The sequence below is a fragment of the Rhinatrema bivittatum genome, chromosome 4, assembly GCF_901001135.1.
Source record: "Rhinatrema bivittatum chromosome 4, aRhiBiv1.1, whole genome shotgun sequence".
Taxonomy (NCBI): domain Eukaryota; kingdom Metazoa; phylum Chordata; class Amphibia; order Gymnophiona; family Rhinatrematidae; genus Rhinatrema; species Rhinatrema bivittatum.
In genome coordinates this window covers 79,486,746-79,514,549 of record NC_042618.1, presented here as the reverse complement: position 1 = coordinate 79,514,549, position 27,804 = coordinate 79,486,746, and the positions used below count along the sequence as shown (strand labels likewise).

General features: G+C 45.5%; 1 protein-coding gene and 1 pseudogene across 1 annotated transcript in view; one reads left to right on the top strand and one right to left on the bottom strand.

The window, feature by feature from the left end:
• LOC115089265 overlaps positions 1 to 27,384 on the top strand; it is a 34,830-nt pseudogene extending 7,446 nt beyond the window's left edge.
• Positions 1 to 27,804, bottom strand: part of MDGA2 (MAM domain containing glycosylphosphatidylinositol anchor 2) — a 1,648,575-nt gene that overhangs the window by 599,153 nt on the left and 1,021,618 nt on the right. The window lies entirely within an intron of this gene.

Sequence of the window (27,804 nt, the reverse complement as noted above, 5' to 3'; positions counted from 1 at the left end):
TCCTACAACTGCACCATCAATTTGAAGCCTAACAAATAAAGCCATGTCCGAATATATACAGGAGAACCTTCAAAAAGGCTTTATAAGACCCTCCAAGTCTCCTGCCGGTGCAGGCTTCTTCTTTGTGGGGAAGAAGGACGGAATGTTGCGTCCATGTATAGGCTACAGAGGTCTAAACGAGATCACTGTGAAAGACCACTATCCCTTACCACTCATCTCAGAGCTATTTGATAGAGTATAGGGAGCCAAGATATTCTCCAAGCTTGTTAAGGGAGCCTACAACTTAGTTCGCATCCGCTCTGGGAATGAATGGAAGACAGCCTTCAACACCCGGGACGGTCATCTTGAATATCTAGTGATGCCTTTTGACCTGTGCAATGCTCTGGTTGTCTTCCAAAACATGATGAACGACATTCTGCGGGACCTTCTCTACAAATGTGACATTGTATACTTAGATGACATCTTGATATTTTCCCAAGACATGACCACTCATCTGGAGGATGTCAAAAGAGTGCTGAAAAGACTCCGCGAAAATCATCTATACGCCAAGTTGTCTAAGTGTGAGTTTCACAAGGAATCACTGCCTTTCTTAGGGTACATTGTTTCCAACTAAGGTTTCCAGATGGACCAACAGAAGCTGGAGAGCATTAAGAAATGGACACAACCGACAGGTCTAAAGGCTCTCAGACGATTTCTGGGTTTCACCAATTACTACAGAACATTCATCAAGAACTACTCCTCACTAACTCTTCCACTTACAGCTATGACGAAGAAAGGTGCTAACGTTGCCAATTAGTCTACGAAGGCAGTAACAGCATTCCAGAAACTGAAAGACGCCTTCTCGAGCAAGCCATGCCTCTGACATCCGGATCTGACTAGGCCCTTCATCGTTGAGGTTGATGCCTCAGATGTCAGTGTAGGGGCCGTGCTAAGCCAGGCCGGTGATTCCAAGGTCTTACACCCATGTTCATTTTTCTCCCGTTGCTTCTCACCAGTGGAGAACTACGGAATAGGAGATAAAGAGCTCCTGGCAATAAAGATGGCATTCGAGGAGTGGCACCCTTGGCTCGAAGGAGCACAACATCAGATCACAGTCTTTACAGACCATAAACATTTGGAGTACCTCCGCTACGCACAGCGCCTAAACCATAGGCAAGTGAGATGGTCCCTGTTCTTCAACAGATTTGACTTTGTGCTGAAATACTGCTCTGGAGATAAGAACATCAGAGCAGATACCTTATCTCGCTCATTTCTCTCTGAGGACGTTCCAGATGAACCTCAACAGAGTTATCTTGTCAGCTACTCACCCAGTACCTGCGGGTAAAACCATTGTACCCAACAACCTAAGAAAAGAGCTGTTAGCATGGGCTCACGACTCCAAACTGGCTGGACACCCTGGTCAACGTAGAACTCTGGCTAAACTGCAGAAGTATTACTGGTGGCCCACCATGAAGGAAGACATGTTCTCCTAAGTTGCTTCGTGCTCAAATCGTGACAGACAGAAACTGCCACCCGGTCATCCTTGGGGCCTACTCCAACCTTTGCCAGTACCAGACGAGCCATGGACACATATTGCTACAGACTTTGTGGTAGACTTACCACTCTCAGGAGGAAACAACAGGATCTGGGTAACAGTAGATCATTTCTCAAAGATGGCTCACTTCATGGCTCTCCCTGGCTCACCCACAGTGATGGAGCTTGCAAAGCTCTTCGTCACTCACATCTTTCGCCTACACGGCATACCAAAGCACATCGTCTCTGATCGAGGAGCCCAATTCACAGTTAAGTTCTGGAAGGCACTGTGCAAGAAGTTTGATATCTCTCTCGACTTCACCTCAGCATACCATCCACAGTCTAAAAGGCAAACGGAGAGAATGAATAGGACACTCAAGCAGTTCATTCGTGCCTACTTGGGCACTCATCAAAATAACTTGGCTGAACTGTTGCCCTGGGCTGAATTTTCCATCAACTCTCATCCAGCAACATCAACTGGATCAACACCATTCGAAGTGGTCTACGGACGACTACCATTACCACCACTACCACTTCCACTGTCAGTGTCGTCCCCGGCAGCTCAAACTACTGCTAAAGATATTCAACAACTATGGACTCAGACCAAAGAAATACTTCATAAAGCAGGACAACGAGCAAAGAAAGGCTATGATGCTCATCACTGCAAGGCTCCAGATTTCCAGCCTGGTGACAAAGTCTGGCTATCCACAAAGCTTTTAAGACTCAAGCTACCTTCAGCTCGTTTTGCTCTGTGCTTTGTTGGACCCTTTCCCATTCTCCGATGATTAGGCAATCTTGCCTACAGTCTGAAGCTTCCACCAGCAATGAAGATTCATAATGCGTTCCATGTCTCACTATTGAAGCCACTAGTCCTTAGTGAGTTCTCAACCAAGACAACTGAGCCTCACCAACTGATGCAGAAGAAGACCTCGAATACAAAGTAGATGCAATCCTTGATGTAAGAAGGAGAGGTAGAGTATGGGAATACCTCCTGTCATGGGAGGGTTATGGACCTGAAGAAAACTCTTGGGAACCTTTGGCAAATATCATGGATAAGGAGATGCTTCAACAATTCCACAGATGCATCCTCTGAAACCAAGACCAGGTAGGAGGTCTGGAGGGGGCCCTTTGAAGGGGGGTTCTTTTGCGTCCGTCAGTCTCAGATGGCTTCAACCCTTGTGCCTCACATTTTTTCAGCTCTCCCCGCTAGCCTTGGGAAGATGGCTACCACCACGACTGCAAGCTGCTCTCTCCGGCATCCCTGAAATGGCTATGGCATTGCCTCCTGCCATGTTTCTCCCAAGGGCCTCCTAGGGTGCACAGGTGTGCACTACCTACGTCTTTATTCCAGCTATGGCGCGAACCTCGGGGGCATTCCCCTCAAGTGATGTCATGCCATCCGGGTATTTAGCCTGCCCAAACTTGCTAGCTAATCGAGTTAGCAAGGACTGGATCACATATTGGTCTCGGCCGGTTTAAGCTACTCTGCTGCTTCAGTGCTTCCACTGGAAACTCTCTCTCTGCCCTTCAATGTATTGTCTAACCTGGGTACCCGCTCCTCAGGGGCCCTCTGCTTTATTTCAGGTGCCCTACTGGGATCAGGTACTCGCTCCTCGAGGGCCTGCTCTCCCTGCCTCGGTGCCTGTTCCATCTACTTCAGTCTGGTGGAACTGCCAGCCTACAGCTACCATCTAGTGAGTAATCTAACACTCAATCTGTCTCATCTACAGCATTGCCTTGCCTGGGAAACCTGCACTGGAATCCCCTATACCAACGTGGTGAGACAGGTTCCCTCTGCCGAGGGTCCCGGAACTGCTACTTCTGGATTACCTCACTACTGCCACCTCTGGTGGTACACATCAAGCTGTACAATAAAAGAGCTAATTCTGTGTTTGTGCGTCCTGAGTCTAGCCCAGTACTGGGGCTCCCCACGGGGCTCCTCCCTGTGGGCGTGGTCATCTGCCACAGTACCCAAGAATCCACCCAAACACCGCTAAACATAACAGGTTGGATATATTTGGCAGACCACCGTGGGTTAGTTTAGCCAGATATGTTTATCCAGCTAACTAGCCAATCCATACAGTGGCTCATTATCTACCTCTTCGTGAATATAGGCAACAGATTTAAGCACTCAGGTGTACTCGGTTTTCAAAGGAATTGGTTTAGATACTTAAACCCTTTTAAAATGTACCCCTTTTCCTTTTAGTAAAGAATTGAGGGTACACAAGTCCATAGGACAGAGCCATTATGGACCTGACTCGGGGGCCGATATAATAAGGCCCACACTGAAATCCATGCTGATTTTTCTGTGTGGATTTTTTGGCTCACATGGCAAAAACCAGCAGAAGGGTAGGATGTAATACTAATTAGATACATACATGAAATCTATGCACACCTAACATAAGCACCATAATGTGCGCAGTAAAATGTGATAATGGTCCTATGCAGTAAAACGTGTAGACATAAGTGCAGAAACCCACACGGACACCCATCGGAGTGTGAACACCTGTGATTGATTCTCATGGCGAAAGTCTTTCTTTTTCAATAAAATGAATACATTAATGGTCCAGAAGTTGATGTGAAGGTGAGTAGAGCAATATCTAACCCCTTCATGATCGGACTTTGACCACTGTTGAGAGCATGAAATGCAGATCGGTGATTCTGCCTCATTGAGAAGCTGCTTTCTCTCTACCCATTCCGTCTGCCTCTTGTTTGACCCATAAAAGCATCAAAAAAGCTGGTCTCTACACCGGTGCTTTCACTTACCACCTGACCCAGGCGCTAAAAATCTGCATTAAAAAAACCCACACTGACCTTTCTCTGCTAGCGCAGGTTCCTGCATTGCCAATGTATAGATAATCGCCTTCTTTGCGTGCCATTACAGGCACTTGCGCAGAAAAATGGCAGGTCTGTAAGCGCACTTGTACGGGTTTTTTTTCCCATGCACAAAACCCTTATTATACACGCATATAAGGCTTTGAGCAGGAAAACACATACAAATGCATGTATAGGTGTGCACAAACCCACGGCAGATTCTGCACACTTTATTACATCGGCCCCTCGGTTAAAGGTAGATTTTGAAAGACGTTCATGCACGTCCATGTGCGCACAGTTCCTAGCATGTGCACATGGATGCGGTGATTTTAGAACATGCATGTGCCAACATGCGCATATTATAAAATAAGATTCCCGCGCACACATGACATGCCCGCCCGATTTTTATATCTGTGCGTGCATGTGCAGGGTGGTTGGAGTCTCTCGTGCGCAAGGGGGGAATTTTAAAAAAACATGCGCGGCAACGCAATCTGGCCTACACCAGTTCCCTCCCAGTCCGCTCCAATTAAGGAGCGGACTGGGAGAGAAGTTTCCTATCCCCCTTCCTACTCTGCCTCCCTTTTCCCTGCTCCTCCACCACCCCTAAAACCCCCTTTTCTACCTTTTTTTTAAACTTTGGATCTTATTTCATCTGAATAGATGAAGAAAATTCCACATGCTGGCCAGCTCCTGGCACGAGCTTCCCTGGGACAGGGCCAGGGGCGGATTGGCCTAACAGGGGGTCGGGCATCCCCAGGTGGGCCGGTCGCTCTGGTCCCGTGGTCTGCCGAGCGCGGCCGCGACAGAGCCGCGCTCGGCAGACCACGGGGTATCTCCTGGGCCGGTTTTGGGGAATATCCGGGCCAATCTTTACCCGGAATCCGCCCCTAGACAGGGCCTAATAGCCCCTATCTCGGTCGGCCCCCATCCCACCCCTTTCAAGGAGCCCGGCACTTACACGCGTACTGGGGGATATGCGCGTGCCGGGCTGTTTTTAAAATGCGTTGGGCACGTGCATGGCCAGGCCGTGCACGTATCCTCTGGTTTTTCTGTGTGCAGAGCTTTTAAAATTTGGGCTTTGGGTCTTTTCCCAGAAACATAGAAGGGGAAAAATGTCTCAAGTGAATCAGCCCCTATGTTGTCTTAAAAAAGAAAAAAAAAAATCTCATCTAGTTGGTGCTTGGAACAGATTCAGCTCTGAATCTGAATGCCACAGTACTCTCTGAAGACCTCTGCCAAAAATGTTCATCAATCAAGACCTTTCAGTGATGTACTTTACTTGAAATGTAGTTAAATATTCATTGCATCACTGTAAACAGTTGGTAGATATTATGATTTTGAATGCATTAAATGTTTCATAATTAGGCTCTACAGAAATTAAGTGGCAATTCTGTGTGACTATATTTATGAATTCATAAAGGTCATTCATAAAGAGAATGTTTTAATGTCACTCTTCACTGATGTACAGCATATAAGTGAACATTAGAGAAAGTAACTTTTAAACAGGTGCGAGGGTGTACATTTGCGGGGATTTGTCAGCCCGTGCCTAGGGATGTGGCCATTTTACAGTGTACTCACGTATATGCGCGCATGCTAGAAAATAGCCTGACCGAACGCACATGTGTGCTCAAATTTAAATGGACAAGCACCTAAGCGCATGAATGCCACTTCTGCATAAGTGGAGGATTTTAAAAGACATACGTGCCAACACCATTACCAGTTTTACCAGTTCATTCCCTGTTCACCCAGATAAGAAATAGGAATTCCAAACCTCCATAGTTTAATAGCCTCTCTTCTCCCCTCTTAGTCCTACCCTTAAAACCCCGCTGACTAGTGTATTTTTTTTTTTATTTCCGGCATCCACATCATCCATAGCAGAAGCAAAGTTACACGTCAGTGGACCCTGGCGTGCCCCTGTGCACGAATTAATTTAAGCACAAATTTCAAGGTGAAATCCAAGAACGCCCATGCCCTGCCCAGACCGTGACCACTCCCTGCTCCTTTTTCAGAAATTTTCATTTGAGCGCGTAGCAGGACCTACGCGCGTACATGGGTGGCTTTTAAAACCCGCTCGGCATGCGTCGGCCCGACTTGTGCACATATCTCCCAGTTCTGGCATGCGCCGGGCTTTTAAAATTCACCTTTTAGACTGGGATCCTTGTCAGTAACAACATTTTTGTGCATTTTCTAGTTATGTTCAGTGCAGCCATGGGAGACAGAAAGGATAAATCATTTAGTAAGAGAATATACACACCTGCACTAATTCAAAAGGTAAAATGCGGAAAAAAATAGTGTGTATGCTAATTTTGTCTCAAAGGAGATCGATCATATGTAGCCAGAACACTCACAAAATAAGCAATAACCAAATTCACAAATATATAATATGATAAAAGAGTGCTCTCCACAAAATTAGTAACTATTTTTAAATGAGCACACAGCACATAATATAGCTTTTTGGAAAAAAAGACTGTGTTAAGGTTATCTCAAGGGGATGTTCGTTACAAAAAAAAAAAAGACTCTTTTAAAAAATAAATTTGGAGACAAAAGTCTCAAACTAAATTAAGAGAGAAAGCCATGGAGATGTTAAATTGCCCACCAAAAGTCTCAAGATTATTAATATCAATGAGCAACAAGATTGGTCATATGAAAAAGAAAATGATTACAACATAAATCATGTGATGTATTCAACCAATGAAGTCCATGCAAATTCTTTGTGGTCTGTAATAGCCAATGATATCATATTCTTATCCTGGTAAACAATAAAAAAAAAGTTATATCTGATCTATAAAAATGTAGAACATTCAACTCTGTGCTCATGTGAAACCTCGTTATTCAGAATGAAAACCAGCATTGTTCTGACATTGACATTAGTGGGGTAATTTTCAAAAGCATTTACACGTATACATGTGACATGATATTGTAGCAATTTCCAAAAGCTTTTTACTCATGTAAAGTGCACGTACACTTGTAAGTCCTATGGACAATTCAATGGCATATATTGTAACAATTTTCAAAGCCCACTTACAAGCAAAGTGCTTTTACATGTGTAAAACCCATTTTTAAGCATGTAAATGCTTTTGAAAATCAGGCCCAAGGAGTTCATGGTGAATACTCCAATTTAGGGCCTCATTTTCAAAGCACTTTACCGCGTGCGATAAATTTGCGAATCGCGTTAACAGCTGTTAACGTGATTCGCGAATGCAAATTAGTCATTTGGTATTCAGGGGGCAGAGTTGGGGCGGAGCATATGTAAAGTGGGAACCTGTGTATCGTGTGCGGCGGGGAGAGAGAGAGAGAGAGAGAGAGAGAGAGAGAGAGAGAGAGAGAGAGAGAGAGAGAGAGAGAGAGAGAGAGAGAGAGACTTACTATAGTGCCTATGCCCTACATAGGTATTTGAATCCCTATGGGAGGGCTACCTACTAACTCGGGGTGGGGATTAGGTATGAGCGTCGGGGGTTGGGGGCCACTTTTGCATTCCACATGAGACCTACGGACAGAACAGTGGTCTCTAGTGCAGATTTGCTGGCCGTCGGAGTGAGGACGCTCACACCAAGAAGTGGTTTGGGCAACGTTCTCTCTACCTAGCTTGATGGACACTCTACCTGGGCAACAACATGCTAGGTGGAGAGAATGTTGGCCAAATCTCCGCTTGGAGTGAGCGTCCTCACTCCGACGGCCAGCAAATCTGCACTAGAGACCACTGTTCTGTCCGTAGGTCTCATGTGGAATGCAAAAGTGGCCCCCAACCCCCGACGCTCATACCTAATCCCCACCCCGAGTTAGTAGGTAGCCCTCCCATAGGGATTCAAATACCTATGGAGGGCATAGGCACTATAGTAAGTCTCTCTCTCTCTCTCTCTCTCTCTCTCTCTCTCTCTCTCTCTCTCTCTCTCTCTCCTCTCTCCCCCCCCCCCCCCCCCCCCCCCCCCCCCCCCGGGAGCCTGCAATATCGTGCACCGTGATAAATGAAACCGGCAAATATCGTGCACTGCGATAAAACACTGAAAGAATCATCATGCAGTGGGAAAACATCGCGCGCGGTGCTAATGTTTTGGCGAAAACATCGCCGCACACGATGTTTCCCCACTGCACGAAAGAAGCCTCATTTGCATTGGTAACGCCCCCTAATGCGATATTGGAAAATAAGGCCCTTAGTTTGATTGTATTAAAACCTAGAAATAAACTTAAATCCTCAAATGAAATTTCACATTTCACATATATGAGATGGCACTTCTGTACTTTTTCATGGTTTCAAAAACTTTTGGAGTAAGAATACATGCTTCTGTGTTTCTTAACCCAGCCTTTTTCAGTTAGTGCATTATACTGTAAATATTGTATATGATAGCTTCCTAAAAACTACGCATTTTTTTCTATGTGCTCTAATTTATTTCAAAATAATAACTAACCCCTAGATTCATCAAAATGCTATAAGTTTCACAAGAATAACACCTGTGATAAGGAAAAGGGGTGTGGTTAGTGTTACCACACTGTGTGGCATTTCCTTATTTTTGAGAGACAGACTCTTTATAAGGTTCTCATATATCGTATTTTTCCCTCTATAAGACACACTTTTTTTCCCCAAAAGTGGGGGGAAAATGTCTGTGCATCTTATGGAGCGAATGTAGCATCATAGACCGTGCGAAACCTCTCCCTTGGCAGTTAGCCCGGTTCGGGCATTAAAATAAAAAAAAGCTCACTGTTTTTCTGCAAACCGGCTCCATTTTCGGGCGGGGGCAGGGGCGAAGCATGGCATACCATGATTGACAAGTCAGTATGGCATACCACGCTGCGCGCCCATCCCCCACCTGAAAACAGAGCCGGTTTGCAGCGAAACGGTGAGCTTTTTTTTATTTTAATGCCCGAACTGGGCTAAACGCCGAGGGAGAGGTTTCACCACCACTGGAAGCTAGAGTGGGTTGAAGCACTTGCTGCTAATGTGGCATTTCAGATCTTGCCTTCTCTCCCCCAATCCCCCCGGCCAAAGTTTCCACCTTCCGGTGCCACCACTGCGTTTGAAGCCTCCTCCACCAGCTACTGCTGGAAGCCGGAGAGAGTGCAAGCACTTGTTGGTCAACGCAGCAGAAATCAGTTTTCTACAGCTGGCAGCCTTGGGTCATCTGGACTACGGAATCATGGACAGCACTTGATATCCAGGGAGACCACTTGGGCAAAACCACACTACGAGTTAAATTTTAGTCGCATGAAATTCAGGGGAAATGGTGCACTCAGTAACATCAGTGACCTTCCTTTTTTTTTTACAGAAAACTCTCATGTCTTTCAAAAAACAGCAGTTCAAAATAAAGAGGATGTGAAAAAGGACACAGGCCATTCTCCAGTGGATTTAAAGATACCACAAGTTTGAGGCATGGACCTTTCTTGGGAATCCCACAGCAGTGACCTGTACAACTATAGCTCTTTGGTAATGGGTTCACAAATAGAGAGCGCGCTTAGTAAAAAAAAATTAAGGGCTATTCTTCCAAGACAAAACAGAAGAAGTTTGCTGGATGCTGTACTGGATTCATGGAGTTCAGATGCTGAACAGTCTACCTCTGGCCAGCCATATCCCACCTCAGATCAAAAAGGTGATGCTGGGTCCAAACAACCAAGGAAGAAAAGAGGAAGATACAGACAGTATAACTGTGAGATACTAGAGGAAGCTACTGCAGTAGTTATGAATGGAAAAATGAGCATTTCAAAAGCACGGGTAATTAGTCCTTTTTATTCTAGGATGTGTTTGGTCGGTAAGGTAACTGTCTCATTAGATCTATAGTGAAACATCTGTTGACCTGCAAATCTCTCAATATTGTTTTTTCTTATTTTCCTCCTCTAATCCCTAGGTGCGTCTTATGGTCAGGTGCGTCTTATAGTGCGAAAAATACGGTAAGTCAACTATTTATACCACTATAGGAGGGTCATCTAGTAACTGGAGGGGAGGTTTTGGTGGTGGTCTAGGATTTTGGGGCCACTTTGACATGCACAGGCAGACATACAAACAGCACAGTACACATCAGTGAAGATTTGACATGATTTGGAATGAGGAAAGGTACACAAAGATGAGATTTCTACCTGGGTGCTATCAAGCTACGGTGAGAGAACATTCTAGAAATCTCATTATTATGAACGTTTCCTCATTCCAAATCACATCAAATCTTCACCGATGTGTACTGTGCTGTTCGTATGTCTGCCTGTGCATGTAAAACTGGCCCCAAAACCCTAGACCGCCACCAAAACCTCCCCTCCAGTTACTAGATGACTCTCCTATAGTGGTATAAACAGTTGATTACTAGGTGTGCCACTCCTGAGGCTTGCTTTCTCTCTCTCTCTCTGAAACAGAATTTACAAAAAAATCCCTATTTTGGGCATAACACACAGCTATCGCATGTCATAAAGCTAGGAAAAAAGGTGTGTTTATTTCCAGTTTTATTGCCCACAATGGCATGTATAACACATGCTTTGTGCTACTGCATTCAGCCTTACCACATCTCATTTTTGTTTACTCCTCCCAAAATCCATCTATCTGAATAAATTTTGCAAATTTGCATATGCAGTGCATGCTGTGATAAATAACGCATAGCATTATGGTGGGTGTTAGGGACCTAATGCGATTTGATGAATGACCCTGTAAGAAGGTAACTTTCAAATGGGTGCACAGGCACATATATACACATGTGAGCTGGTGTGCACCCAGGGACGCAGCAATTTTATAACATGTGCGCACATGCAAATGTTATACAATAGCCTAGGCGAGCATGTATGTACACCTAATTTTAAGCTTGTGTACACCCAGCAGCGTAAATTGGGATTGAGCTGCTTAAATAAGGGGATTTTATAACAGGCACGCAGCCACACTATGACCAACTTCACCAGTTCATCCACAGGTTCACCCAGTCTGGAGCTAGATCCTCGAAACCTCCCTGGTTCTTTAGCCTGCACTCCCCCTAGTTCTCCTGGATCCCAGAAACCCCCTTACAGATGCCTGGAAATACTTTTATTAGGAATTGCACCTGCTCCATAGCAGAAGTAAAGTTAGTGACACTGTCCCTGGCACGTGCCCAGGCGCGTAGGTACTTCTGTGCCCATGTCTTGGCCTCGCCCCAGAACACCCATGCTTCACCCATGCCACGCCCACATCCTGCCATTTTTTTTGTCTGATGTGAGATATTCATGCATCGGGACTTGTCTTTTACTGTGCACACATCTCCAGATTTTGGCGCATGCCAGGTTTTTAAAATTCACCTTTAAGTGGAGATCATTTTCCATATCATTATACTCACAACATTGTCTGAACTGTTATGAAGACGCTAGCAGTACATGGCTAATATTTTCACTAGGATACAGATGTTAGAGCCAAAATGTCTTCATTTTTCAATTAACTTTTTTCAGTAACAAAGTGTTTATGGTCACTAGAGTTCCTAGGAACTACCTGAAAATTAACATTAATTAGATTTGAAACTTTCAGTTCACATGCAGAGACAAGATAATTATTTTAGTTACCAACAAAATATATCTGTAGATATTTTCCATATAGCTGTATTGCAATTTGCACCACAGATTATAACAAACCACATAAAATTTAAATAAGAATTCCAGGAGTAAAATATTGAATGAAATAGCTAATCTTGTAGAAGGATCCATCAAAAATGAAGAGGGCAAAAAATGGTATATCTATGTGTAGTCACTCCCCTGACCACTCCCATCCCTGGGAACACTCCTTGTTTCTGCTGCAGATCAACGATGTGTGTACCTGGCTACATAGACAATTTTTTACTGATACCATCACTCTCAATCTCTCTCACTCATCTCTTCTATTTATTCCCTTTCTCTTTTCTCACCACCTCATTTTTTCTCCTCTTCTCTTTCCCTTCTTTTTCTCTTCCACCAACCTCCCCTCCCCTCCTCTTTCCTCCTCCCATTTTCACTCCCAATACTGTCCCAATCTCCTCTACTGCCTTGCCCTTCTCTTCCCACCCTTCTCCCTTTGCCCTTCTTGCCTTACTTTCCATTATCTCCATCTGCTTTTCTCTCTTTTCTTCTAAATTTACTGTATTTTAATTGGCAGCCACCAGCAAGAGCAGGCTTTTTCCAGTGGGCTCCTTCAACCATGCATGTTTTGCATTGAGGGGCGGATTTTAAGAGCCCTGTTCGCGTAAATCCGCCCGGATTTACGCGAGCAGGGCCCTGCGCGCCGGTGCGCCTATTTTACATAGGCCTACCGGCGCGCGCAGAGCCCCGGGACTCGCGTAAGTCCCGGGGTTCTCCGAGGGGGCGTGTCGGGGGCGTGTCGGGGGCGTGTCGTGGGCGGGCCCGGTCGTCACGGCGTTTCGGGGGCGTGTCGGCAGCATTTTGGGGGCGGGTACGGGGGCATGGCTACGGCCCAGGGTGGTCCCGGGGCGTGGCCGCGCCCTCCGTACCCGCTCCCAGGTCGTGTCCCGGCGCGCAGGAGGCCCGCTGACGCGCGGGGATTTACGCCTCCCTCCGGGAGGCGTAAATCCCCCGACAAAGGTAAGGGGGGGGGCTTGGACAGGGCCGGGTGGGTGGGTTAGGTAGGGGAAGGGAGGGGAAGGTGAGGGGAGGGCAAAAGGAAGTTCCCTCCGAGGCCGCTCCGATTTCGGAGCGGCCTCGGAGGGAACGGGGGTAGGCTGCGCGGCTCGGCGCGCGCCGGCTATACAGAATTGATAGCCTTGCGCGCGCCGATCCAGGATTTTAGTGGATACGCGCGCCTCCGCGCGTATCTACTAAAATCAAGCGTACTTTTGCTTGCGCCTGATGTGCCAGCAAAAGTAGGCCTATTCGCATAGTTTGAAAATCTACCCCTTAGTGAATAGTGATTTCTATAAATGCTGGAGCCTGTAATACCTGTATTAGGCATTAGGTGGCAGTATCATCTTTCAATGGATTCCAAACCTGTCCCAAACGAGCTAGTCAGGTTTTCAAGATATCCACTTCGAATATGCATGAGATAAAATTTGCATGTACTTCCTCCATAGCATGCAGTAACTTTTAAACAGCCTCATGGGAATACAGGTATGTGCGTATACCAGCTTGCATTAATGGGCACGGCCATTTTATAACTTATGCATATATATGTACACATGATATAAAATCGACTGTATGCGCAGATGTGTGCACGTAATTTTATATGGACGTGTGCATGTGCGTGCAACTGCTGGCTCTATTGCATAAGTGGAGGGATTTTATTAGATACATGCACTGACACAATTACCAGTTTTCCCAGTCTGTTCCCAGTTTGCCCAGGTAAAGGATAGGACTTCCTACCCCCCAAGCTAATATGCCTCCCTTTTACTCTTTTAGCTCCAGCCCCTAAAACCCCACTAACTAGCCTAATTTTTTGTTTCATTACTTACAAACCATCCATAGCAGAAGTAAAGTTACATGGTAGGAGACCCCAGCATGTGTTTGTGCATAAATACTTACACGCACATTTCATCTTACAGACCCGGACCACCCATGTCTCACCCCCCACTCATGCCCTACCCCTTTTTTTTGCCCTACCCATTTGTGCGCATACTGGGAAATAAATGCATACTTGGCCGACTTTTAAAATCTGTGCAGTGCATGTTGGTCCAAAATACTCGCATATCTCCTGACTTTGGCATGCATAGGGCTTTTAAAATTCACCTGTTTATCTTAAGCATATTCATTGTGGATATCCTGAAAAACTGATTGGCTGGGGTTCCCCCAAATAGGTTTGAGAACCTCTATATTAGAATTAAAGGATAGACAAACACACAAACATCACAACTAACATTTATGTATACTAGATAGATAATGCTTAACTTGCATAAGTATCAGGTAAATCAAGGTATTATTCAACACTACAGTGTAGTTTATACATAACTTATTTGGCTAGGACTAGACTGGTGACTAGGTGGTAGTGCTGTACACTGCCATGCAGAAGATTTCAAGGTCAGTTGGACCTGGTGATGCTGCAGAGGTAACATTCTCAACCCCCTGGTGAGATGGGAGGACTCACAGTAATTACTCAAGGGTGACACCTAGTGTCTGTATTTGGGGGTACCTGATTGTAAGGGTCTGAAGGGAGCCCTGATGCATGCCCCCTGCTAAAAGACTGCCACTGCAATTTCCAGACTAGGTAAGTTAGGGGACAGATTTTAAAATAGGAGAAAAATCCAGGATAATCGTAAATGAAGACTTATGGTGCCAGGATCCCAGCACTAGTGCCGATTAAATTGGAAATCGAAAGAAGGAGGAAACTGCAGGGTCAAACCCCCTCCCCCCACCCCCACCCCCACCCCCATCATGAAAGATTTGGGGGTAAAAATATGACCTACTCTACAGTTTCAACATCAGGCCACAGTCAGGATGCACATATTCTGAGTTCCCAATGGAAGTCTCTGGTCCCTTCTGGGTACTGTAGATATAGGTGAGGTAAATAGAAAGGGATTAAGAATGGGTGATAAAAAAAACAGGTATCAGGTTTACACTACTATAACTACAATAGAGGTTGGCTTCGATTTAACTGGAAGCACACAGGAGCAAGAGGAATCCACTGACAAAACAAAAATATACTATGGCAAAGAACTGCAAAGATTATTATTAAACCAATTCTACTGACAATTTTAAAATGCTGTGCTGTAGAGAGAGAGAAGGTGGCTTGGACTGGTTAACCAATTCCCAGGATAATTCAAAGTATGGATAAAAGTTAAATCATTCATCAGGACAGTCACTTTGGCAAGCAACAGTTGTGACTGTTTTAGCCTCCCACTCCCAGCAGGTGTAGCTATGGCGTAAGGATAATTTGTTAGGAATATAACAAAAAAAAAAAAAAAAGATTGATGAAAAAGACCTTATAATCTATTTTCTGCACACAAATATTGATATTCAGTGTAACTTAAAAGACAAATTAAAAACTTCAGTTGTATTCTTGCAACTAAGGGAAAAAAAAGAGAAATGACACCTGAAACATGTGTCTCAGAAGGAAAATTTATTCCCCAAATGTAGAGAAATGGTAACATTAGAGTGACTTTATTTTGTTCTTCAAGCCACTAGCCTGACATGAAAGGATGGTGACCATGGTGAATTTAAATCTCCTTACTCTCTCTGATACAGTACAGAAACATATCAGATATGCACAAAGACATGTATGAGCAAATGCACATCGTTCTGAGGTTTCTGAAATATTTTTATTTTTAAATCTTTGGACAGTGCTAATTTTCTAAAAAAAAAAATGAAAAGGTACCAAGTCAGGTATACTGGCTACTTCCAACTTCTACGTTTTCCCAAATAGAAAAGGAAACAAGTTAAAAAATGTTCTGCATTGAGGACCTAGAATGACCCAGAATGTCTGATGGAGAATGAGCTGATCACTAGAAAACCAATTTACTTAAAATGCAAAAAATACTGCTTCCTTTCTGGTTATATTACTAGGTCACAAGAGACTCAGGGCCGGATTTTAAAAGCCCTGCTCGCGTAAATCCGCCCGGATTTACGCGAGCAAGGCCTTGTGCGCCGGAGCGCCTATTTTCCATAGGCCGGCCGGCACGCGCAGAGCCCGGGACTCGCGTAAGTCCCGGGGTTTTTTGTTGGGGGCGTGTCGGGGGCGGGGCCGATCGACGCAGCATTTTGGGGGCGGGCCCGGGGGCATGGTTTTGGCCCAGGGAGGTCCGGGAGCGTGGCCGCACCCTCCGGAACCACCCCCGGGTTGCGTCTCGGCGTGCCAGCGGCCAGCTGGCGCGCGTGGATTTACTTCTCCCTCCGGGAGGCGTAAATCCACGGGCAAAAGTAGGAGGGGTTTAGATAGGGCCGGGGGGGTGGGTTAGGTAGAGGAAGAGAGGGGAAGGTGAGGGGAGGGAGAAAGAGAGTTCCCTCCGAGGCCGCTCCGATTTCAGAGTGGCCTCGGAGGGAATGGAGGCAGGCTGCGCGGCTCGGCGCGCGCCGGCTGCCCAAAATCGGCAGCCTTGCGCGCGCCGATCCTGGATTTTAGCAGATACGCGCGGCTACGAGCGTATCTGCTAAAATCCAGCGTACTTTTGTTTGCGACTGGTGCGCCAACAAAAGTACGTGAACGCGCATTTTTTAAAAATCTACCGCTCAGGAGATGTAAGCAGGAATCATCTAATATAAACAAGGGGTAAATATAGCAAACCAATTATATACCTTATTTTACATCTAAGCATATTTTCAATAATTTCAAAAACATATTAAATATTTAATAACAATCTGAAATTACAAGCAATACATATTCTTACATATGGATATAATAAAATTACTTAGGGGTAGATTTTTAAAAAATGCGTGTTCGCGTACTTTTGTTGGCGCACCAGTCGCAAACAAAAGTACGCTGGATTTTAGTAGATACGCGCGTAGCCGCGCGTATCTGCTAAAATCCAGGATCGGCGCGCAGCCTGCCTCTGTTCCCTCCGAGGCCGCTCCGAAATCGGAGCGGCCTCGGAGGGAACTCTCTTTCGCCCTCCCCTCACCTTCCCCTCCCTTCCTCTACCTAACCCACCCCCCCGGCCCTATCTAAACCCCCCCTACCTTTGTCCGCGGATTTACGCCTCCCGGAGGGAGAAGTAAATCCGCGCGCCGAGACGCGACCCGGGGGCGGTTCCGGAGGGCGTGGCCACGCCCCCAGACCGCCCGGGGCCGAAACCACGCCCCCGGGCCCGCCCCCAAAATGCCGCGCCCCGCCCCCAAAACGCCGCGTCGATCGGCCCTGCCCCCGACACGCCCCCGACAAAAAACCCCGGGACTTACACGAGTCCCGGGGCTCTGCGCGCGCCGGCAGGCCTATGGAAAATAGGTGCGCAAGGCCCTGCTCGCGTAAATCCGGGCGGATTTATGCGAGAAGGGCTTTTAAAATCCGCCCCTTAATATTTAAACAAAGTAGGATATCAATAAAATAGTAAACATTTTCCCCAATTAAAAAAATAAAACACGCTCTCAAAAAACATTCACACAGAAGGCTCAAGCTACCCACACATCAACCATATGCGCTCAACTATCACTCAACCACATCTAAAAGGTCCAAGAAATCTAATATATTTCTTAAAAAATGCATCATAGTAGTAATTTCATGTTCATCTCTCTGCAGATTTTTTTTAGAAGTAGAGGCGTGTTTCTACACGCAAATCAACTGAATCAACATCGTGGCTTCAAAAATAGCCAAAAATTGGGTTTTACAACTTTAAATGCCTCTGAACCTCAGCTCCAATCCAAGCATCATCGAACTTTAAATGATATCCCAATAAGGGCCCATGTTTTGCCTCATTAATGAAGCTGCTTCAGGGGGAACTATATATGAAATATAAAGGAGAAACATGAAAATATAACAATAATCTGAAAATTCCTAAACACGTCTCCAAAACTTTCCATACATAGCAATATAGAGAAAATCTTTTTCACCACACACGGGTATATCTAACTGTCACAAAAACGGTGAGTGATTTTTTGGTAGTGTTTTATTTTTTTTAATTGGGAGAGTGATTGCTATTTTCTTGATATCATATTTTGAATAAATATTAATTTTTTATATCCATATGTAAGAATATATGTTGCTTGTAATTTCTATAGTTATTAAAAATTGAAAAATGTTTTTGAAATTATTGAAAAAATATTTGGATATAAAGTAAAATGTATGATTGGTTTGGATTATTTACCTCTTGTTTATATTAGATGATCTATTGTTTGGGATGGTGGTATTTGATTTAGCCAAATTGATCTTACCATACTGAACAAGCAGGAATCACATGGCAGCCTGCATTTCCAGTTCAATTCTAAACAGACAAAAATAGATATAAACAGCATCATTTTTATGCGTTTATTTTGAGAGTAATTTGAACCTAACTACTACCCTCTAATTGTTAGCAGAATCCATGATCATCCGAGGGAGAGAACTCTTTCTGACCCATGATATTTACCCTTGTCTAAGTCATTGAATGGAAAATCCTTCTCCTTCAGGTAATGCAATGTAGAAAATTAAAATATTGCTAAGTTTCTAAACAGGCAAAACTTGTTGCTATCTATTTTAGTCTTTTTAAAATTGAACTCAAATTTGTATTTCTTAATGGATCAATTTTTACATAACTTCTGCAGAAAGCGATACATTTTAAGAGCAGGAAATAGATCCCTCAGTGCTTCTCACAGAAGATTTGGCTTGCACAGACTTTGCTTGTGGAATTTTATCCTTCAGAAGTTGTAGAAAAATAAATCCATGGGCAATGGATGTGGTATTTCATAATTTTACAAGAAAACTGATTTGCTCTATTTGTGTACTTTTTTTTTGCCAAAAGTCAAAATAAGGCCCTACATTTTATGGCAAGAGACTTCAGAAGAAAAGTGGCAGTTTGTCATAAAATTATTTGCAAAATGAAATGTTCACTATTTGTACTTCTTTATTTAAGGGCAAACACACAAACCTGCTTTTAAAAAAAATCTGCAAAAAGAGGCTTCACTAGTAACCGGTATTAACTGGGGCACCCAGGACTGGTGTCGCCCCCGATTCCCAGTTGGCCCTCCCTTTTACCCTTAACACAGGAACAACAGAGATCTTGATCTGCTTCGGAACAAATAGGCCGCAGCTTTATTTTACATTTACCAAACAATAATACATCTATAAAATCTAGATGCTGAGCCTCATCTGATACAACCCCTTATCCCCTTTTGTTCTGGGCCAGTTTGAGTCCACTGTGGAGCTTACAGAGTTACTACCAGGGCCACACGTCCCCAGATGGCCACTCTTGCGGACCAATCAACAGTCCCATGTTGTGTGATTGGGGCCGAACCTCCCTTAGGCAGTCCTTATCCAAGCCCTGCTATGACTCGCAAGGCCTTGCCCGTGGAGTGCCAAACCATAGTTCCAATGCAAGTTCTGTGCTCAAGATGGGCATTAATAGACCCTTGCACCAATCCTACAGAATGCACCCCATCCCCCAGAAGCTCAGAAATCTGCTGCAACAAAAGTTATCTAATACATTCATTTGCCATGATATAAAGGAAAGAGAAGACATGGTGCTTCCAGAATCACATATGGGAAAGAGGGCAGGATGAGTGCAGCTGGTGGTATGGAAATCCCAAGAGGAAGATCGCTAGAGGCTCTGGGGTTAAATGTCCTCCCCCTCCCAGGTCGCCCTTCCTCCGACGTCAGTGGCTAGCCAATCAGATCCTTCAGGGCCACTGTTGACAGCACCATGCAGCCATGGACACAGCCGGGTAGTCCTGGCATGCCCAGCGCCTTCAGTGCAGCAGCCACCATGAAGAATGGGGGCCTGGTGGAAGATGAGAGGTAGCAAATCCAGGAAATCACTGCACCCTTATCCACGCAAAGCCGAATTGTTGTCCGGATGCTCCCAGTCCTCTATCCACCTGCGCTGAACCCATTAAGGTCAGTGCCACCGGTAAGCCACCAAACTCCCCATCACCTGTCCCGAGACTTCAAGATAGGATGAATGACTGGGTGGGGGGAGTGAGCGGGGACCCAGATCATGCATCACCTTCAATGAAGGTCTTGGCTACCCTGTTATCGGCAATGCCTGCCCACTCGCAATGGGTGTGGGAGGCGGGGTGGCAGCCACCCATTAACCAGGGCACCTAGGATTGGTGCTGCCCCTGGCTCCCAGTTGGTCCTCTTTTTTACTCTTTAATCCAAGAACCTAAGGGGTAGATTTTAAAACGTATGTGCAGGTGTCCATGTGCTTGTGCTACACGGCGCATGTTATAAAATCGGGGGTCGGCGCATGCAAGAGGGTGCACAATTGTGCAACTTGCGCGCACTGATGCCCACAGCCTTCCCTTGTTCCCAATCCCCCTAATCTTACCTCCCTGCCTCTTCCCCTAACCCTCCCACCCCTAGCCCTCACCTACACCCCCCTCAACCTTTATCTTACCTGTTGCGCCTGCCTCTCGGCAAGCGCAGGTTGCGTGTGTCAGCAGCCTGCCGGCACGCGATCCCCCGGCACAGCGGCAAATGGCCGCTGTTCCAGGAGTCTCTGACCCCGCCCCACTGACCGCCCTGCCCCGCCCCCTCCCCACCCCTTTTTCGAAGCCACGGGACATACGTGCGTCCCGGGGCTTTACATGCATGGCTGGGCCTTTCTAAAATAGGCTCGGCGTGCGTAAGGCCTCCTACGCTCGTAAATCCTTTGGATTTATGCGTGCAGGGCTTTTAAAATCCGGGCCTAAGTTTTTACCAATACAAATGGCAGAGAGCTTGATTCGCTTTAGAACAAGTGTGGCTGCAGCTTTATTTATCAAACAATAACACATCTGTAAAACCTAGATGCTGAGTCTCATTTGATACAACCCCTTATTCCCTTTCCCACCTTTTGTTCTTGGCAAACCTGAGTCCACCACCAAGCTTGCAGAATTATTACCAGGACAATGTGCCCAGAACTGCCCACTCTCATGGTCCAATCATTGGCCCCATGTCGTTTGATGAGGTCAAACCTGCCCATATGCAGTTCTTACCCATGGCATGCCATGACTCGTAAGACCCTGTCAATGGAATGCCAATCCACTGTTGCACTCGGGGGTGGACACTTGTCCTGAGGAAGAGATGGAACGCCTCCTGAAAGGGAATAGGAGTTAACTGCCCCCAGGGGGCGGAGCACTGGAGGAGACAGAGACTAGGAAGACCTTCACCACTGGAAGCCCGAGGTCCCCCCGGGAGGAGCTCGTAGGGACCCGGGCCGCTTGGACTTAGGTGGGCCTCGCAGGGTCTCCTAAGAGAGTAAAAGACCTGCGTGCCCACGGAGACAGGGGGAGCGCGATCGGGTTCAAAGGTGGCAGCTGGTGGAATAGGGAGAACCAGAACAGAGTTGGTGAAGACAAGGCGAGGAACAGAGCCAGAATCTGGAGACGAGGTCAGACAGGCAAAGGTCAATGTCCAGAGGTCAGTCTGAGGAATGGTCAGCAAAGCAGGGGTCAGGTACCAGAGGTCAGATGAGGTCAAAGGCAGACTGGAGTCTTGAGGCAGGCGGCCAGCAGGCAGGCAGGTCAGGAACAAGCTGTGGTCTTTGAAGCAGGTGGCAGGCAGGCAGGCAGGTCAGGAAAAAGGTGTGGTCTTTGAGGCAGGCGGCAGGCAGATCAGGAACAAGCTGAGGTCAGTACCAGTAAGACAGACAGACGAACACAGGAACAAGCAGGACACAGGAACTAGGATGCAGGAACAAGTCAGGAACAGAACTGGAACACAAGGATCCTGGAACGAGACTAGGAACAAGCAGGAACAGGTACAAGCGCAGAGGCAATCTTAGAACAAACCGACCCGATTGCCAAGGCAAGGAAGCAGAGACAGGAACTTCCTTATACCGAGGGATCAATCAGGATGCGCCGCGGAGCTAGGACCCGCCCTTGGCCCTACATGAGTCCGGGCAGTCCGCGCACGTGCGAGTGTGGGCATGGCTAACATGGCCGAGGACACTGAGCCTCGGCGTAAGGCCTGGCACGCAGTGGAAGGCCCGGCGACCGCCACTGTGGGACGCCAGGGCCTGCAGGACGAGCAACTACCACGAGGGAGGTCATCCTGGGACCCGCTATGGCACCATGAAGGTGAACAGGCCCGCGCGTGGGACAGCCGTGGGCGGGGCTCGTAACATCCATAGCTCCAACATTATTTATTTATTTAGAAAATTTATATACCGATGAACGTTGGGAACATCTCATCGGTTTACATTAAAATTGGGCTCTCTGCTCAAGATGTGCTGTAAGGGACTGAGAAGCCCATCTTGAAACCAGCTAGTACTGTAGAGATGGCCTGCTTGCTAGGTACAATGAAAGCCAAGATTCCATCAGGGTAGACTATTTGAAGACCATTGTCTCTTTATTTGCACTAAGTGGCAGTAGGCTTCTATAAAATGCTCCCCATCTTCCAGAGAGCCTACAGAATGCTCTCCATCCCCCAGAAGCTCAGACACCCATCAAAGTTGAGCCTTGCCTTGCCAGATCACACATGCAAGCATCCAAGGAGGACAGCACAACCTCAACCTACCAACCCAGTTGCGGCCAGGAAACTCTAATAAATTACATTTTTTTCCAACTAGACTATGGGAATAACATAACAGTGCCTTCTGGAGTGAATTTAAAAACACTGCCATGCCTAATTTGGAGAGATGAACTCCATTCTTTTTATACACAAGAGACAACCACCCAATCATGTTGAATGTGACATCTATCCAACAGGGAAACTGCCTTGCCCAACTGTCTGTTGATACTGGCTACCCTCCTTCTCCACAGCCTTCTGTGCATAAACTTAAAGCAAAGTATGATCTCCAACCACAACAAGGGAACCCGTTGTAGCAGTGACACACTGAGGGCCAGGTTGCAGATGATTGTCTTAAGCAAAAGGTGGCTGATGGATTATCTGCCAATGTCGTCCCCAAGGTGGATGAGGAGGACATCTGGATGATCACTTGAGTCCTGCAGATCTGCCAAAAGCCATCACAGAAGGGTCATGAAAGTTCTGTGCTATGGTCGCTGACTGATGAGACATTGGTTACAGAGGAGAGAGGGGAGGTTCCAAGAGTTACTACTGGAGCTGTGGCAGGAACAGGTGTCAACACACGCAGAAGGGACACATGTTGCTTGTCTTTGCAGTCAGAAAGAATAACTATGCACTGACAATCAAATTCAAAGTAGTATTTTTTTTTTGAAGCCCAGGGCCCGGAATAAGAAAAGCTGGGGAAGGGCATTCGAAAAGGAGCAGGCAAGGCTTGTACAGGATCTCAACAAGGCTCTCTTTTGATATGTGCTGCTGGTGGTATGGCCAAGAAGGAGATTACTGGAGCTGTCGGGGTTTAAAGACCCCTCAGTCTCCCTTCCCCTGACATCGGCGGCTGGAGAATCACATCCTTCAGGACCGGAATGCACTGCCTGGTTGTCCTGGCATGCCCAGCACCTTCCACGCCGAGGCCACCATTAAGGAAGGATGGCTGGGGGAAAATGTGTGTGTGTGTGGGGGGGGGGGAACAATGCCCGGAAATCATCACATCCTCGCCCCCAAGCTGGACCACTTGTCCACCAACTTGTCAACAGTATGGGGGAGGGGGGAGGAGCGGCAGCCACCTATTATACTTTAATGAACAAAGTTCACATACAAGAAAAGCATGACAAAAAAATACTAGGGAAATAATGTTTTCCTTCATTTTTATTTGCTTCAGAAATAAAACAATGCAGCAAAGACTACTAGCAATAAATACTTTCAAGACAATTTTAGTGCTACAAGAGGGTTAATTTTTTTTTTAAACTCATTAAATAATATTGCAGAAAAGGACTGTAGCCTAACTAGTCTGTCCAAATTGTTTCCTGCTACAGTGTCTTGGATTGTGACCCTAGCTGATCTCAGGTTTCCCCTTCACTTCTTCTCAGCGAAGGATCACTATAAAAGATTCCTTTCACCACAGTGCCAGCTGCTGATAGATACCAGCAATCTGCTACAGTTCCATGGAAGGGCCCGCAAGTTGCCACGGCAACCCACTGTGGGCTCCTGGAGTTAATGGAGTCGATAATGGGTTGCTAGGTCATGAAAGAACTGTAGCTTTCACCTCTCCTATCACTTGTGCAGCAAACACAAAATGAAGCAAGCCATTTACAGGAGATTATACTAAAGTGACAGAATAGGTAAACAAACATGGAAAGCACAATACCAAGCAAATTATCATTACAAAAGAAAATAATTTTGAAGCAATCTGCAAAATACTTTTTTTTTTTCCTAATGCATCTAGTTCCCACAGAGATAAACTGTTCCATGGACGATATTTGCAAAATCAATTTACTTCTATTATAAAAGAGGCCATTTGTCTAATCGTGAGACCGATTTGACATTGTTATTTATTAATGAGTATTGAAGACAATGCTTGTGGTTTACAAATGTCCTAATTATGTTGCTGATTATGTGTAATGAATGATATATGCTTTACCTTAAGGGAAACATCTACGATTTCAAACTACAGGGAAAAAGGGTGCAGCTTTGATGATAGAATTAGAATGAAACAGGACCAATGAAAAGCAAGGCTTCATCAACAGATGAGAGCAAATGAGATGCATATGAAATGAGTAAATTATATTTAATTAGAAAACATATCAATAGATAATTAAGAAGGGAGCCCCCCACTATTATTCTGTAATAAATATTGCTACCGACGGATATGGAGTTTTAAACTATCAGATGGAATGCATCCTCAGGTAACAAACTTGGAATGCTAAGACTCTTACTCCGCTATCTCCTTCATGCTTTCCCTTTCTTGCAAGGGAAAATGGCTGGATAAAAACATATTATAGCTTCTCCTGGCTCTCAACTGCCATAGTTTTGCCACCCTATGGCAAACCGACTTTTAACACCTGTAGGCATAGCTGCAGTTGGCTTTGCTTCTGCTGAGGTGTAAGCAGTTATTAGATCCAGCTAAAAGTCCCATAGAGTGGTACTGGTGGAGAGGGTGGATTAAAGGGCAGCGGTGGAGATGGAGGTGGAGGAGGAGAAAGATGATGCAGCCAAGGAAGAGAGGGAAGACGAGAGCTGGCCATCTTGCGCAATGCACTCATTAAGTCTTTCTACAAGGAGTCTTCCTGCATCTTTTCATAGTCTCCTCCCCCTTCTGCCATAAAACTCCATCGCTTTCTCCTTAAAATTAGCCTCTAAAAAGGTTACAGTTACAGTTAGATACCCTACTTTACTTTATGGATATCATTTGAGCAAATGTACACAAGTTCTGCAGCAAGCTATCAACCAAGTCTAAGATCAAAGCTCAGTACTGTTGCTATTTGTCTAGCAAACATATCAATGGAAACATTTCACTTAGAGACACTTCAGTACAACAGTGCTTTTTTCTTTTTAAATGGACAAAGTGCATTACCCTCTCATTAGATGTCAGTGACAGATAGACCTGCATGTTCTCGCTCATCCTGCCCTTGTCACAGGTCAGTGGTGAGGTGTGCAGCAGAATTCACAGATGCGTAGGAATCTGATAGGGACCAAGAAGTGAACGCTTCTGATAAAGTCCCTGGAACTGGACCAAGATCGCCATCACATTTATATAGGCCTTCTTAGCTGGAATTTGAACCAGTTGCCAAGAGATGAAAGACTGTAATGTTGTGACCATTCTCCGGAGCCATCCAGAGAAATCTATTATTAAAACCTTGAGCAGCAGAGAGGGTATGGCTGCTTAATAAAGCACATAAAAAAACTTCTGCAGGTGATTTCAGTGAAGCAGACTGTCAGCCTTCCCGCTCCATTAAAAACCCCTAGGAGCTGAAAGGCAGGGGAGATCAGACTAGAAGTACAATATTTCCTTCCTTCGTATATGTGACACAGGTTATTTGCTACCTGAAAAGCAAAGCCAGTTTGCAGCCTTTTCATAAGTTTGTCAAATGTGATTGTAACCCTGAGAAAAAGGGTAAAAGACTAATATTTCTGCACTAATTGTCCTGGACTTTTCCAGTTCCCTGAGGTAAGGGATATAGACTTTGTTGATTCTTTCAATAATATTATTGAGGCATGGAGGAGAACCAGGGGCCCAGCCTCAAAGTTATTATTTTTCTTTAATAAAATGTGCCAGGAAACATTTCAACTCTGCAAACATGTATCCTGTGGCACTCATCCACTTGGCCATTCTGCCAGTCTATCACATTGCCTCTGCCTGAACAACAAGGAGGCCCCTTCTATAGCCTTCGGGTAAATCACAGTATATGCTTTGATTGCTTTGCATTGTACAAATGCTCCCACATATATAAGGTATACTTTCAATGTGTTAGGCATGCATAAACCTAAGGAAGCACTACATGATGGGGGAAGGGAGATAATTTGAACTAATCAGGAGAGAGACCTTACATATCTGATGACCTCAAACTAGTAAAACAGCGTAACAACGCCAGAGTGGCTAGAACCAGAGGAATGCTAGAGTACAAAAGGAGAGGCATCACCACTAGAAAATTAGATGATAATACCACTGAACCAGCTGTTGGTGAGTCTGCATATAGAATTTTGATGTCACTATTCAAAGGGTTTGTCATGCTAACATTTGATGTTAGACACAACCAGAGATTTTAATATTTCCCCTTGCACACTGGCTATCTTTTGCCTGGGAAACTTATTACCCACATACAATTTTACCTGGATAAAAAAAAGGCGGCGCTGGAGAGATCCCTGGAACATGGCTAAACTTTAATTGTTCAGCACTGATATTTAATACTGGCCAAATAAATTTCTCCAGATAATCCAGGCCAGCCAAACAGCTGTCCTAATGATATCCAGATAACCAAGACAGCCCCTGATCCCCCCCTCCTCCATCTTTCCCCACCTCAAAATATGAGAAATAAACATAGTGGGCCAAGTGAGTACCACTAGCCCCGCAATATATTTTTAAAAACTACGAGGTCAAGTGGCCTCCTTTCCGCCGACCAGAAATAAAAAATACAGTGGTTGAATGCCCCCACTCACTCCCCAAAATTTAAACAAATGTGAAGCAGACTGAACCACAGCAATCTTGTCCCAATCCCCTACCTTACAGTGATACAGCAAATTCCTACACTTCCCCCCCCCCCCCCCCCCCCCCCCCCCCCCGACATCTGAACACTCAAAAGTGCCCCAGAAGCCTAGTGGGAGGAGAGGCCCTTTCGTCTTCTCGCTGGGCTAAAGTCTAAGCTCCAGTGTAGCTGATAGGTTCTGGCACTTAGTATATTCATTTATTCAATTCAGTTCAGCATGAATATGCCAAGCCCCATTGAGAATTCATTACTGAACAGACATTGGTCCCTTCCTGCTCAGAGAAGGGGAAAATGTCAGGAGCATGGGATGGTCTCCCAGTGGAGGCAAAAGAACAGTAAGAGAATTCAAGAGGGACTGGAATAAACACAGATGAGCCCTCCATGCGAAGAAGTGAAGGGAACGCCACGGTCTCTGGCACTGCAACAGAAGATAACGTGGGCAGATTAGATGGGTCTTATGATCCTTATCTGACATATTCTGCCTTTTTGTATGCTGGAAACTCTGTCTTCAGAATGATGGGGTAGAATGTTATACTCCTGTAGGTCACTGTGTATGCCGTAGAAACAACTAAAATGAGGACAAATCATCAGCACCTTTAGTCATCATTTTTACTGTTTCATCTGAGGAACAAACTGGTCCTAGACCAGATTGGATAAATGCACAGAACAAGAAATATCAATGATGTTACCTTGTTTGAGTGCAGCTGTTATACTGTAACTATTATTAAATGAAAAAGTCAGCAACCAAAGAACAAGGTAGAAACCATTAAGTAATAACACCCTTGCAACTTGTGAAGCGTATCTGCCTCTGACTTTTCAAAATTCTGTATGCACGGAGTTGCATGACCATGAAGAGAACAGCTTCCCATAGGCCAGTGGTGGCGAACCCATGGCATGCATGCCAGAGGGGGCACTCAGAGCCCTCTCCGTGGGCAAGTGCACCGTCGCTAGGGTTGCCAACCGTCCATATTTTCTCTGGACAGTACAGCTGCCTAACTCCACGGCTGCCTGCTGTCCACA